The 14,619-nt window shown below is 50.2% G+C and overlaps 1 protein-coding gene across 12 annotated transcripts in view; it reads left to right on the top strand.

Moving 5' to 3' along the window:
• Nucleotides 1-14,619, top strand: part of MICAL3 (microtubule associated monooxygenase, calponin and LIM domain containing 3) — a 225,285-nt gene that overhangs the window by 150,371 nt on the left and 60,295 nt on the right. The window lies entirely within an intron of this gene.

The following is a 14,619-nucleotide window of genomic DNA, read 5'->3' as shown; positions in this document are numbered from 1 at the left end:
CTCCAAAGCAACATTTCTTCATTCGGGCATCAAGTGGCCCAAAACCCTCTGGACTCCTTTTTCATGTGCCAGCTGCTTGCGTTCGGAGTCCCCTTTCTCTATGGCCTGTCGGAGGTGCTGGTGCAAATCAGAGGGGAGTTCCACTGGCAGGCTGTGGCCCAGTGATGGGGCCGTCCGGTGGGCGGCAGAGCCGTGAAGTGCTGTCCCTCAGCCCCGTCCCGCACCATCACACCTGAGGGCGGCCCAGGTCCTGTGTAGGTAGATAGGAGCTCGCAGGCGCTCAGACACTGCTCCCATCACCCGCCCTGGTGAGGCCAAGGCCACTCGGCCTTCATGCAGTTTGCTTCCAAGCTCCTCTGACGGCCTGGAGCTGTGTTGATTAAGCCCCGTGGTCTGGCTTTGCGTTCACCTTCACTTAAGATTCTGCGTCCGTTCCCTGTCACTGTGTGTGGATGAGCTGTGGCTGCTCCCCTGTCTGCCCTGCACCGTGATGGGACATGCCCTGTCCTGACCCCTTGGCCACTGGGCTTCTCATGAGGTCCAAGCCCTCACCGGTCCTACTTTCATGACCACTTCCTTATGTTGGGAGGTGAACAGTACCATCTCTACCTCTATAAACACATTTATTCTTGTCATAGCATGGCAGGACTTGCAGGGTTTGTGGGTACCAGGCCTGTTGGGAAGAAATATGTAGGTTTTTTCCTTAAAATGGCCTCTCTCAGCTCCTTGTAAAACTTGCCTGTGAGACGCGTCCAGAGCTCCACAAACTGCCGGGTGTTCTGAATGTCCCACATGCAGCTCCAGCTGGTTCACGGCCCAGGGTCACTGTGGCAAGAGGGGGCCAGCAGGGCTGTGTTTCTGTGTCACACTTTCCTCTTGTTCAAAACACATGTATCTTAAGCAGCTATGTACAAAACTCATAAAAACTAAAGATGGTCAGCCAGTGCCAGGAACCGTGGAGGAGGAGTTGGTCATAGAATTTCCGTGGTGGGACAAGAGAATTACCCATTTGGCCTTCAATGAGAGGTTCCCAGAGTTGCATCCTTTCCCTTCCCTAAAAGCTGGTTCATGTAGGCCTTGTGGTGCTCATTCTGGGAGAGGGAAAACGTGCCCAGAGGCTAGGCGGTGCGCCCTGGGAGCAGTGAACTGGAGGCTGAGACCCGGCAAACCCCAGCCGCGCCAGGTGAACTCAGCTGCTGCTGCTGCACATGCCCGCATTATAATCTGAGCAAGCTTTTTAAGTACCCTGCAGGTGGGACCAACATTTTATAGCCATGTTTCAACCATTAATGACTTTTAAACCTACAGTCTTGAAGATCTTTATAATCCATCTTTCTCGTGAAGTACCAACAGGTCTTTGCAGCTGACACTCTCAAAGCATGGGCAGAATCACTGGTAGAGAAAAATAACCAAAGGGGTCTAGACAGAGACTTTGGCTTTATGCTATAGAATGTACATTCAGTTGGAGAGAGCACCACCTTATTAGTCTGGGCCCTATTTCAGCAGAGATGGATTTTCTGAGGAACCTGACTACTCAGTAGAACAACTCAAAAGAAACTAAACTTTCCATTTGGGTTTGGAGTACAGAACATTTTTTAAAAAGAATTAAACACAATGAAGTTAAGGTTATTCCTGAATGAAGCCAGGTTTGCTGACTTTCCCATCTGGTTGAGGTTGCCATTCTTGCCATCTAATTGAAAGTATAATGGGTTTCAGATTTTTAGGAGTTCTAAAGAATTACGGGTTCCATAGAGAAAAAGAGGAAGAATGTTCTACATAGTGGGGAGAGAGGATGAGAGTTGGCAGTATGGTTAAAGAGCAGAACCACCAAGAAAGAGTGAGAGCCCTAAGGACGTCTCTGTCCACGTGGTTCTTGATTCTGAGCCAGAAGGTGACTTGGTATAGCACGGGAGTTCAAAAGGTGGTGTCCCAAAGGAATCACAGTGTGGACCCTTACAGTTAATGACAGGCACTGTCCCCCAGCTTGGGTGGCAAAGGCCAGTGAGCTCAGGGCTGAGGGGCTTACCCTTCAGCAGCTCAAAGTCCGGAACATCTTAGTCCGGCAGCTCAGAATCCAGGGCACCTTGCCTCCCGGTGAGCTCACTCTGCTGCTAGCCTCGGTAGAAAAGGAACAGGATTATGGGCAGTATTTTATGGCTGGCATGAAATAGGTACCTTTTTCTCCTTTGATAGAGATTTCCTTCTTTAAATATGAAACTGAAGCTTTGATGACTTAACTAGACTTCCTTTTAAAAAGTTTCAGAAAAGCTCAGGTGTGGCCAGGCAGGGTGGCTCATGCCTGTAATCCCAGCACTTTGGGAGGCCGAGGCGGGTGGATCGCAAGGTCAGGAGATCGAGACCATCCTGGCTAACACAGTGAAACCCCATCTCTACTAAAAATACAAAAAAATAGCTGGGCATGGTGGTGGGTGCCTGTAGTCCCAGCCACTCTGGAGGCTGAGGCAGGAGAGTGGCATCAACCCAGGAGGCGGAGGTTGCAGTGAGCCGAGATCACTGCACTCCAGCCTGACGACAGAGCAAGACTCCATCTAAAAAAAAAAAAGAAGAAGAAAAGGGAAAGCTCAGGTGTTTCAGGGTCCCAGAATGTATGTTGTAGAGAACAGTCATTAGCTCAGGCCCATGGTAGCCGCCTCCACTGTGCACTCGACCAGAAGAGGCGATGATGACGGCACTTGATTCTCTTGTGTGTAACTCAGCCATCCTCCCTAGACCCACATCCCCAGGAGGCAGGGCTGGTAAAGCTGTGACTGGGCAGTGTTTGACCCAGCTGTGCTTTTACTCTGTGCCTCCTCTTTATATTGTGGCATTTCTCTCTTCTCCTTTATGTTCTTTTTCTTTTTATGCCAAAATTCTTGCTGTTGCCGAAACAAGAACAAAAAAAACACCCACATTCAATTACAACCCGCAGTTCAAAGAACCCAGTCTAGGTCGGCTTTAAACTGTTGTCTTTCTCTGGTAACCACATCTGTACCTGCTGCCTAATTTAGTGTTTGGGGGCATTGTTTACAGTATTTCTGTTTGTAATGTGCTTTTAATATAGAAATCCTCTTTTTTGTTCTTAAATCTATAAATGCTGTGTTTCCAAGCTTATACTTACTACTGCGTGTTAGTGGTCCTGGCACAGATTTTCTTACCATGGCCTCGTACTGTCCACTATGACTTTAGAAAAAGCTTGAACAACAATAGGCAGAGAAAGGAAATCCCCAAAAGGGATTATTTTCCCCTTGGACATGAGAAGTTTAGTTACAGGTTTCTTGAATTCGTTTTTGTCCAGAGGAATCCTCTTTTTATCTGATATGGTCGATGACCAAAAATGAAGCAGGGAAGCCGAAGGCATAGCCGGAAAGGAACAGAAGAGCTTTTTCCCCCGAGTGCTCATCACCGGGTTCACTGCCAGCCAGAGATGGACGGGGAGAAGCACGTTAGTTTCCTGTCATCTTATGGAAAAGATGATCTGAAGTTAAAAAATGAAGGTCACAGTGGCAGTTGCCTGACCCCTGTCCCCAGACACTCCTTGCCCGATAACCATGAGGTTCCATAGTTCGGGTCCTGAATGGGCCATTAGGAAATGCAGACCTTTCCCACACCAGCTAGAAGGGTAGCCAGGCAGTAGAATTTCATTCAACCCCAGGATTCCCACCTGACAGAGGGAAGTTAGGAAGTCTTACTGCTTCCCATGTCCCCTTCCCTCCTAGGCATTTATGGAAAGCCTTTTAGCAGAGCAAGAGAATTCTGCAATCCAGCTTACCTCCCACCTTACCCCACGAGCCATAGCTAACGGCGATGTGTGAATGTTTATATATAGGTACACGTTTGTATGTATATAGATCTAATTGCACATATATGGGTAGATATTTATATATCGCACCCTAAATTATAGTAATTATAATATTTGTGAAGCTGTTTCTAAAGCTTCTTGTTCCTGGTTCTGAGAACCAAGGGAGCCTCACACTGGGGAGCTGTACTCCAGGTCAGGGCTTTGAGGGTGCACAGCAGCGTAAGAGCAGCACGCCCGTAAGGAGATGAGTGGGTGGGTGTCTCAGAAAATGAGCAGCACACCCCCAAGAAAGGGCCCCAAGAGCAGACTAGGAACGCAGGGGCTGCTGCTGCCGGGGCACCATGGAGAGCTGGGCACCTGCCTCACGTGGCTCCTGTCTGGCTCCATAGAGTTAGCTGTTTGAGCCCACTCCTGTCTTTTGGTGGTTAGTGCATCTTCAACTCTTTTCTGCAGGACACTGGAACATTCTTAGGCTGTCCCAAAAGGGGTTCCACCATAGCCTTGAAGGTCCGAGCAGGGCACCAAGGGGTTCACTTTTCTCCTGAGCCATTCAGCTTGGGGTGCATGCGGGAGGGGCGGACAGCCAGCCGGCTTCCCGGCGGCGGTACGAGAGCTCAACAGGAGAGGATTAGCTGTGCCAAGGAACACGCCGCTGCTGCCTGTCTACTGCCCGCCTTCTCTCAACTTTTATTTTTGCCCTTGTTTTTAACCTGTGTTCTTGTGAGTTCTTGGTGTGTTTCTTTGTGAGTTTTTATTTAATTGTGTAACATTGTTTTTGCCGTTTACTGTGAAACCAAGGTGTCGTGCTTTTAATTTTTTTTTTAACAAATGTTACATTCTTATTTAAGAGAATAAATTCCAAACAATCTTTGGGTTTCTGAGTTTTTCTTTTCCTTCCCTTTCTCTTGACCAGAGGGTGGGAAAGGGGGAAGCTCAGGCAGGTCTTGGGAGTGAGCTTGAGGCCACTGTGGCTCAGCACTCCCACTCCGGGGGGTCAGCAAGACAGCAGAGGTGCAAAGTGGGGAAATAGGTTTTTATACCTGACATAGGTTCCCGTTAACAGAGGACTCCTGTGTAGGGGCTGGAGTGGTGCAAAGTTTTGCTTTGCAGCAGCTGCAAGTGGAGAAAAGAAGGATGCCACCTGTGCCCATGGGCCTCAGGTGCAGTCCACCAGCAGGAGGGCCCGCAGGCTGAGTGGCTGGAGGGGTAGAAACGCCACACAGAGCCTGGTCAACCATAGGGACATAGAGCCAGGCATCTTCTTCCTGCCTCCAACTGTGGCAGGGAGCTGGGGCCAGGGGCGTGTCTGTCTTCTGCCTGGAGGCTCTGCCAGGCGTGCCCGCAGGCACAGCAGCCTTGCACCTGGTAAGGTTGAAAGTTCTTGCTCTTTCTTCCTGAACTGATTTCTCTCTCATGCTGTCTTTGGTGTGACCTGGACACTGAGCTGGGGTATCTGATTTTTCTGGCCCTTCTCCAGCCTGGAGGGACTAGCCTGTGTTAAAAACAGACTATTTCCTTCTTACACACACCGCTGCTGGCATTAGCAGCCATGGCACTGTTCCCACATTTTGCCAACTGCAGTGGGCACAGGCCTAGCCTCATGCTGAATTGGCCTAAGAGAGGGCACTGTGCTGTGGTGGGCAAAGCACTGAGCCCCGAGTTTGCACCTGCCGGGCCCTAGGCACTTGGGTGTTCTCACATGAAAGAGCCCTCTCTGGCCTCCATCCCCCTGAAGCAGCTCTCATGGAATGTGAAGAGGTCTTGGCTTCCCCATAGATCAGAGCAGCAGGTCCCTGGGGTCTGCTTGGCATTCTCGACAACCACAGTCCAAGTCAGGGAGGGCCTCAACCCCTCAGTAGCTCACAGCTCTGCTGTGACACCGTCATTTTCCTCAGAGCCTTGATGGTTCCGAGAGTCTGGGCGGTGTCTCCTGGCCTGCTCATGTCCTTCCTCCCCTCAGCCCCCCACGTCTGTAGCCTCTTGCTCCCCTTTCTCTGAAATAAGTCAGTATCCTGGTGCCTGCAGAAAGGAGAGAAGGAATTGGGATGTGGGGGGCGCAATAAGTGACAATAAATTAACTAAGAGTCAGTAATAAGGATGGATACATACATGTGCATAATTTTCAAATCTCAGCCCCTGGCTGCTGTTGCCTGCCCATCCCCCAGCAATAAAGGGGAGGGGACCACTGCTGTTCAGAGCGATGCCTGAGGCTTCCCACAAGAAGGTGGGGACACCCAACGTGATTCTGTGCTGCCCATTGGGAACACCCCGGAAAATCCCCTTTGGATCTCAGTTTCCTTCTGAAACTTCTTGAAATCTGTTCTTTTTTCTCATAAATTCCCTGTCAGTTTCCCTAATTAACACACTGCCTAAGAGGGAGGCCTTGGCACAGACATGGAAGGAGAGCAGGCTGTGAAAATGGGCCACTCTTATTTTTATGCTAAAAAATAGGGCAGGATGATGCCATATAGGACCCAGGTCCTACAAGTGCCCCTCGAGATAAAAACACCCATGTGGAGATTTCAGGAGGAGTCTCTCCAAATTCCAGCCCCTTTCACGAAGCCCTGAAACCTCCTTGAGACTCAAAAACCAGCCCTTACCTTGCAGCTCACCAGCCAAGCACCTCACAAGTGCCAGCAAGTAGATTAGTCATCATGAAACAAGGGGCGGTGAGGCCCATTGGCACTCCTGCCCAGGTCAGGTCATGGCACTGTGGGCTCCTCTCACCACCGCCCAGAATTCTCAGCACCCTGTTGGCTGCCAACACCTCTTTCTTTATAATTGCTCCTTGTCTCCTCACTGCTTACCTTGGCGGGAAGAGGTGGTAGGCTTGTGCGTAGAAACACGTTTCCTTGCCTGGGAGGGGACGTGGGCCTGCAGGCGGATGGGACTCTCCATCAATTACTTCCGGGTTCTACCAGCTACGTGAACACCAGCTCCCTTTTACTTCCTGTGGGCCAACTTCCACATCGCTTTGCAAAAGCTGTTTATGAACACTTTCTGAATATTTTGGGGGCACTTTAATGGGTCTCCAAGAAGGACAGTGGGCAAGAGGTTGAATCATTGCCAGCATCTTCACCCTAACTCAGGCTAGCTAAGCCCAACCTTGTCACTGATGTGCCTTTCCTCCCAGCAATAAGAAGTGTGCCGTGCACAGGCAGAATGTGCCCAAAATGGGAAGAAGGCACACGCCCCTCAGAAGGCCCTTGTTGGCATGAAAGGGGAGTTTTGGAACACCCTTCCACAGACAGGGAGTCTAGGGCCCCAGCTCCACCTTGCTGCAGACTCTTGGGGCCATGCTGGGACAGCTACTAGAAAAATCCTTACAGAACTTCTCTTTCCCTCTTGTGTTTTCTTTATCTCTCTTCCTTTCTGTACTTACCCAGCTCTTTGTGCTTCTACATTAATCACATGAGACTGCCCAGGTGTGACTGTTAAGTGACTGATTTCCTTATTCTGTGTTCTGTGAAACATCGGAGTTATTGCCATTTGACCACTCTTATTTCATAGTCAGTGCAGCCTGATTACTTTTAGGTCCGTGCTTGGAACTGTTGGTCTTCAGTAATTGTTTTACACTGAGTAGTCCCTGTTCCCAGAAGAACCCAAAGCGTTTCAGCCCAGTGCCTCCTGCCTCGCTGGGATTCCAGAGCCTTCTGCAAGGTTGGATTGTCCCTGCACCTGCATCTCAGTGTTACCCTGCCTCGGCCAGTGCCAATTCCCCGGGAAAGGAGAACCACTGGAAAGGCAGGGGCCCTGAGTTGTTCTGGTGACAGGCGCTCCTTAAGGTAGAATTAATTCCTGAAGACCAACACCAGGCAAGGTCCCACGGGCACCGGCACTCAGGGCTTTCGTGGGTCTGGGTTTTCCTCAAGAAAAGCCTGGCAAAACCAGAGCCATTTTCCTGGCAGAGGCCTAAATGAGTATGTTTTCATGCTGTTCTCATGTTCTTCTGGGCTAATGAAGCCGGGAGCACTGTGTAAGAGTGCTCCAGAGAGGGGCGTAGCCCGGGCACTTGGTCTCTGCCCAGGGCTCAAACCTGAAAACTGAGAAGCATGAGGAGCCAACTCTCCTTGCACCTGCGGGAGAAGAGCCACACCACAGGCTGTGTTCCCCAACCTTGCTGGCACCAGGGTCTGGTTTCGTGGAAGACAGTTTTTTCACAGACCGGGGTGGGCAATGGTTTTGGGATGAAACTTTTCCACCTCAGATCATCAGGCCTTAGTCGGATTCTCATAAGGAGCATGCGGCGTGGGTCCCTCACATGCTCACTTCACAATAGGTTCCCGCTCCTGGGAGAATCTCATGCCGCCGCTGATCTGACAGGGGGCGGAGCTCAGGCTGCGACGCTCACTAGCCAGCCACTCACCTCCTGCTATGTGGCCTGGTTCCTGACAGGCGGTGGGTCTATGACCCAGCCCGGGCCACAGCGCAGGGGGTGGGGACTCCTGCTGGAGTAGTTTTCGTGGACAAAGTACAACCTGGTGATCAAGGAAGAGCTGGTACCGATTAACAGGATTACGGCAGCATATTTATTTATTGTTGCCCTGTTCCCCAGAACTAAGACTCTAAAAAGACCAGGCTACAGTGAGACCAGCTATAAAATTTCCTTCCCACCATTTTACTACCAAGAGACTAGGTCAGTAGGTTCTTTTAAAAGTAAACATTTTCTTCTAGAGTTTCATCTAACGTGAATTACTCTGAACCAGCTGCTGCCTTCCTTTTGGCCAGTTCAGCCTTCTTGGGGCATTGGCGTTGGTAGAGGCACAGGAACGCTGGGGTGGAGGGTGCAGGGAAGAGGGCTCTGCAGTCTCAGAGAAACAGGAAGCACTGGGTGCTTAGTGAGGAGAATGAAGGGCCAGGAAGGTAAGAGTCAGTCCGCACTGGCTTGCTGTGTTGCCAAGAGCCAGCAGCCATCCTTCTTGCTGCTGAAAAGACCGTGCTTAGGGCTTGTCTGTGTTTGCAACCAAGAAAGCCCTCTTCTCTGCTGAAATACTTTCCCCAAATAAAAATCGACAGTAAAGCTTACAGTGCTGTCACTCCTGCAGTTTTCCCCACGTGTGACTGATGTTGATCAGTTAGCCCTGGGGGCCCTCGTCATGCTCACTTACAGAAGAGGAAGCTGGGAGACACACAGTAGCAGCAGCAGCGGTCACTAATGTGTAGCACGCACTGTGCACAGGCCCTGAGCAGATGCTTTGTGTAGCTGACCTTGGATCCTCACAGCAGCCATAAGACAGACAGGCCCCATGTTGCACATGGGGAAACAGGCACACAGGAGTTAGGCAGGCTTGGCCAAGGCCACATAACCAATAAACTCAGAGTTGGGCAGAGGCTGTGCAGAGGACACAGGAGCTGCCTTTCATCATTCTCTGCAGCCTGGGCTCGGCAGCGTGGGTGAGAGGCAAGAGCTTTATGTGTAGATGCCCTGGAGAAGCCAGTGGGTTTCCATTTCATTATTCCTGGAAAATACAGGTCTCCCAGTTTGACAACCATCCCAGAGTTGGGAATGTGCCTCTGGAAAGACAGCACATTAAATAAAGGCAAAGGATTTCATCACTGAGGTGCAAGGGGGGAGGTCATAAAAGAAACGGAGGAAGAGAATGACAACCATCCGAATTGACTGTAAATAATATGAAATGGACTTTCTCTTCATTTTCTGTATATCATCCTTCGTTTTGGTCCTCTCAAATCCAGCCTGAGGTTTTGTTATGAAGAGTAAGCCCTTCCTCCATCCGTCCGCCCTGCCAGTGATGTGGAGGATTGGGGAACATGCTTGGGGAATGTTCTTTCTTCGAGTTCTGGTGTAACTGCTTCTAGCTTATAAATCTGTTGGCTTTTCCTCTCCCACCTCATTTTCTGATATGTTTCAAAGACCTGAGTGAAGGTGGAGCTGACACTTCCATTGTGTTACAGCTTCACAGCTGCCATTCACAGTCCTCTTAAGACGTTGCCTGCCCTGGGCCTGTGTGGGGTTTGGGATAGGGGAAGGAAGGGATGATTTTGTACCTCTTTTCGTGCTGAATATGGACATTCTGATCTGCTCAGGCTTGGGCCACTCTGTACTGAACTCACACATAGAGTGACTGACTCGTAAGTCTTTGGGCTAAGTGTGCATGGGAAGTCCTGGTTGTGCCTGCCAGCTGCAACATGGTTCAGCACAGAGAGGTTTTCAGGAAGCCTCCTGGGCACGCGCGGCGCGGCCTGGCCTGACCTTGGCAAGGCACACTGTGGCAGGGGCCCTCAGAGCTCTCAGGTTGGAGGTTTCTGGAAAATGGGGAAAAAGAAGAGTTGAGAACACAGCACAAAGGTAGGTGTGTTTTTCCATGCCACGTTCTCCCGTCAGTTTTCTTCCTGGGTTTAGTGAGACGTCCTGCTGTAATGTCCAAGTGGAACGTTCTGTCTGTCAGAGGCTTCTAGCATCCAGCCAGGAGAAAGTGAGTGAAAGGCGAGAAGCCCGTCAGATTCATCTCTGGTGGTCTCCTTTAATTCCTGTGGCCTCACGCACATGACGAACATGGACGGAGGGGTAGGGGATGTGCAGGTGCCCTCCAGGGGCATTGCCAGGAGGAGCAGAGTCACCTTCTGTCGGTAGAGTCGTGTCATGAGACAAGGGAAAGTTCAGGCGGCTCATGCAGCTGCTTGGGGTGCAGGTGCTCAGCGAGTGGCAGTGACCAAGTTGGTCACAGCATGCACCTCTCACGGATTCCTGTCTGTGGATGGCAAGCCCAGAGCTACCTGTTCACCAGGCAGTCCTCGGTTGGTCCTGCATGTACTGCACTCCTGCTGGTCAGGCATTGCACCTTGGCAGCCACCGTGAAGGGTCGTGAGCTCACCACGTCAGAGCATGTGGAGAATTGGTTGGTCAGCCTGTTTGGTAAGAGATTAGAAATAACTTGATATAACTTCTACCCAGCACTGTGGACATTTTGGGCTGGATCCTGCTTTGCTGTGAGGGCTGTCCTGTGCCTTGTGGTGTGTCGGGTGTGTCCCTGGCCTCTCCCCATCAGACATCAGTAGCACATCCTCCCCAAGCTGTGTCAACAGAAAATGTCTGCAGACATTGCCAAGTGACCCAGGGGAAAAATCACCCCAGTTGAGAACCACGGATCTAGACTAAAGTTAGACGAAAGGACATGATATTGACATGCTGTCAGCCTCATTTATATTGTGGGAGGAGTGGGGGTGGGGTAGAGGAGGCCATCAGGATAGAGGACGGTGAGAATCAGAAAAGTGATCCTGAACAGTGTTGCCAGCTCCCAGCCCACGCCTCCAGACCTGTCAGCCCCCACAAAACCGTGAACACACTTCCTGGTGGCTGTGCTTCCTCACACATCGGGACCCCATACAAAGACTGCATGCTGTAGGACAGACGGGTGCAGATCATTTTAGAAGGCAGACCTGCAAAATAAAAGCAGAGATCCTGTGTTGTTTCTGTACCCCAGTGGATGTGCACACCCTTTGGTGGTGGCCACAGCCTCAGAGAGTGGAGCTGGGTCTCGATGGAACCAGCACAGATCTTGAAACAGAAGATGTTAATTTGAGTTTCAGTTGTGCCACCTGTCATGCTTGCCGTCATAACCTCTGTGAGCCTCAGTTTCACCATGTATAAAATTTTTAAATGAAGAAAAATGCCACCTACTCCTCTGTCTGCTAAAGTTGCTGTGAAGAGCGTATAAGATGTATGAAACTTGTTTATTTAAAAGCATTACAAGAATATCAAATGTGATTGTCATTGGCAGGGATTCCAGGAAATTCCGGAAGAATTAGAGTGAGGGTGAATTAGAATCGTTTCTACTGGCTGTGTACGGGCCTCGCTCTCTGGCCTGTGCCTGCTGTGGGGTTAGGACAAGGTGGCCCATTGGGATGTATCTTCAGCCAACAGAAATTGGGGGAAGCAGAAGAGGTGAGAGCTTGGCTGTCTCCAGGCTACAGCAGAGTGGGCTGGGGGAGTTGACCTGCATTGCGTGCCAGCTGTTTTGAAGCACTGTTAAATCTCCGTGGCTGCTTGGGTAAACTTGGCATTGCTTTTTCCCTCAGCCTGCGTGAATGGGATGTAAAGTCACCTACTGATTCCATGACACCCTAGGGGCTCTTCACTATAGTAACAAAAGCACAAGCAGTCCTATACAGGATTTACATTAAGCTAAATATTCCTTTTTTTTTTTTTTTTTTTTTTTGAGATGGAGTCTCGCTCTGTCACCTAGGCTAGAGTGCAGTGGTACGATCTTGGCTCACTGCAGCCTCCATCTCCCAGGTTCAAGCGATTCTCCTGCCCCAGTCCCCTGAGTAGCTGGGATTACAGTCACATACCACCATGCCTGGCTAATTTTTGCATTTTTAGTAGAAACTGGGTTTCACCATGTCGGCTAGGCTGGTCTCGAACTCCTGACCTCAGGTGATCCTCCCGCCTCAGCCTCCCAAAGTGCTGGGATTACAGGCATGAGTCACCAGGCCCGGCCTTCATTAAGCTAAATTTTCAACCCCTAACCTGAAAGTCGGAAGGGTGAGTAGGAGCCAGGTAGCTTTCTTTTAGGCAGAGCAAGGCTTTATGCGTGGCCCCAGTGCCTGTCTGGGGTTGCTGGTTAGACCCAGGAGCCTTGGTGTTACCCTGTGGCCCCTTTGGAGGAAAGGAGGGTACCTGATTTCCTCTTGGAATCAGTGCATGAATGGGTGTTTTATGGGTGACGATAGACCAGCAGCTGCTCAGCTGCTGCTGATGCTGCAGAAAGGGTGCCCTGAGCCTGGGCTGTGGCGCTCCTGCACCATCAGCCTTTGTTCTTAGTGTCTGCCTGCTCATTTACAGCCGCTCCATCCCTAGACACTAATGATTCTCTTCCAGGCCAGCCTCAGTGGCCTTCTGACAGGTGAAAACAGGAGTGTGACTGTGATTGACGTTTTACAGGGTAGTCATGGGCACTGCGGCAGGCAACTTTAGTTTCTTTCCAAAAACACATCTGCAGCTAGCCAAGGGAGTATGTATATGTGATTTTGTGTCTTTAAAAGAAAGGCATCTGAACCTATTTAAGAGAAGCCTTTTGTTGGAACGTGGGTTTGTCTCTGTGGATCCTGCGATGTAGACCGAGCCTGGCCGAAGCTGTGTGGCTGCTCACAGGAGGGTCACATCAGAGCTGGCTTTGGATGCATTCTGGACTGGGAGTGCCAGGGGCACTCTGCTCTGGAGGACAGGAGGGTCGGAATAGAGCCTGGAGTCTTAGGGAAAGCACATCAGCCTGGACGTGCTCGTGCTGATCCGTGTCCTCCTCTGCCCTTCCCCCGCCATGTGTCAACACTGGGCCCCTTTCTGGTGAGCAAGCTGCTTCCCAGAACCAAACTCCTCTCTACCATGAAGTGAAGTGCTTGTGTCAGGACATCAAGCCATTCGAGGTAGTCTCTTTTCAGAACTTTGATGTCCTCTGTGCCATTGGCGTCTTCATCAGAATCTCTCCTGAGTGCTATGAGAACTGTTGCTGTCTTGGTAGCCTTGCCCTTTTCATGAGGCGGCTATTCCCATTTGTTCTTGGGGCCCTGCGTGGCACCAGCCTACCTGACAAGCATGGTGGTCACAAAGTCTCTGTGTTAAGATGAGGAAACCAAGGCCAGAATATGCTCAACATTATAGTGGAGCGAAGCTCAGACATACGATTAGAATCCTTTATCCTGATCATTTATTCAAAATACTTGATTGACTGTCTACCCTGATGCACTGTTGGCTTCAGGAACACAAAGATGATGAGAATAATCCCTCTCCCCAGCAGAGCCTCTGGTTTTAGAGTCCATTCAGACCTGAACAGAAGGGGAGAGATGCCCTAATAAAGATGTGTATAAAAGCCCTTCGAGGGTGTGAAGTGGAGCCAGAAGCAGGATCGGGTAATGACGGCAGAAGTAGGGGGGAAGCCATCCTTCCTGTCTTCACCTGCCCCTTAGGATTTGAGAGATCAGCCCTGCAACTATTGACTTGACAGATTACTTGTTATGTAACTGTATGGAACCTCCCGGTTCATGAGCCACGTATTTGAACCAAAGAGTTAAAATATTTCAAACCCCAGCGCATAACCACTACCCTTTCTGAGATCTTACCCAGCTACATCCAGGTGGGCAGGTAGTGAAGATAGACAGCTAGAGTGCAGCACTCGTGCAATTTAAGAGGAGACCCAGCTGAATTCCAGTGCTTTAGACATGTCCACAGCCTCCCAACGCCAAGAAGCAGCCATCAGGAAGGATGGCCTGGCCAGTTGATACAAATCAAGTCAAGGTTTCCCTGTGAGATAGTATAACATGTGAAAAATACGTTTTCAGGAGAGCTGCATGACACACTGGTGAGTTGTATGTTACTGGAGAGTCGGGTGTATAGCTTAAAAGAAACCTCTTTGCCTTGACCAGATACACTGATGTGTACCAGGATTTCCATCGCCAGAAAGGCACCGTGGGAGATGATGTAATCATAACAGTAAAAATAACCTGACAGTGAAAAACTAACTCGGCCAGGCACGGTGGCTCATACCTATAATCCCTGCACTTTGAGAGGCTGAGGCGGACAGATCACCTGAGGTCAGGAGATCGAGACCATCCTGACCAACATGGTAAAACCTCATCTCTACTAAAAATACAAAAATTAGCCAGGCATGATGGCAGGCGCCTGTAATCCCAGCTACTCGGGTGGCTGAGGAAGGAGAATTGCTTGTACCTGATAGATGGAGGTTGCAGTGAGCCGAGATTGCACCACTGCACTCCAGCCTGGGTGACAGGGTGAGATTCCATCTCAAAAAAAAAATATATATATATATACACACACACACATATGTACATATACACATATTCCA

The sequence above is a fragment of the Hylobates moloch genome, unplaced genomic scaffold (assembly GCF_009828535.3).
Source record: "Hylobates moloch isolate HMO894 unplaced genomic scaffold, HMol_V3 SCAFFOLD_19, whole genome shotgun sequence".
In the NCBI taxonomy this organism is placed as follows: Eukaryota; Metazoa; Chordata; class Mammalia; order Primates; family Hylobatidae; genus Hylobates; species Hylobates moloch.
This window is presented reverse-complemented; position numbering and strand designations above follow the sequence as displayed.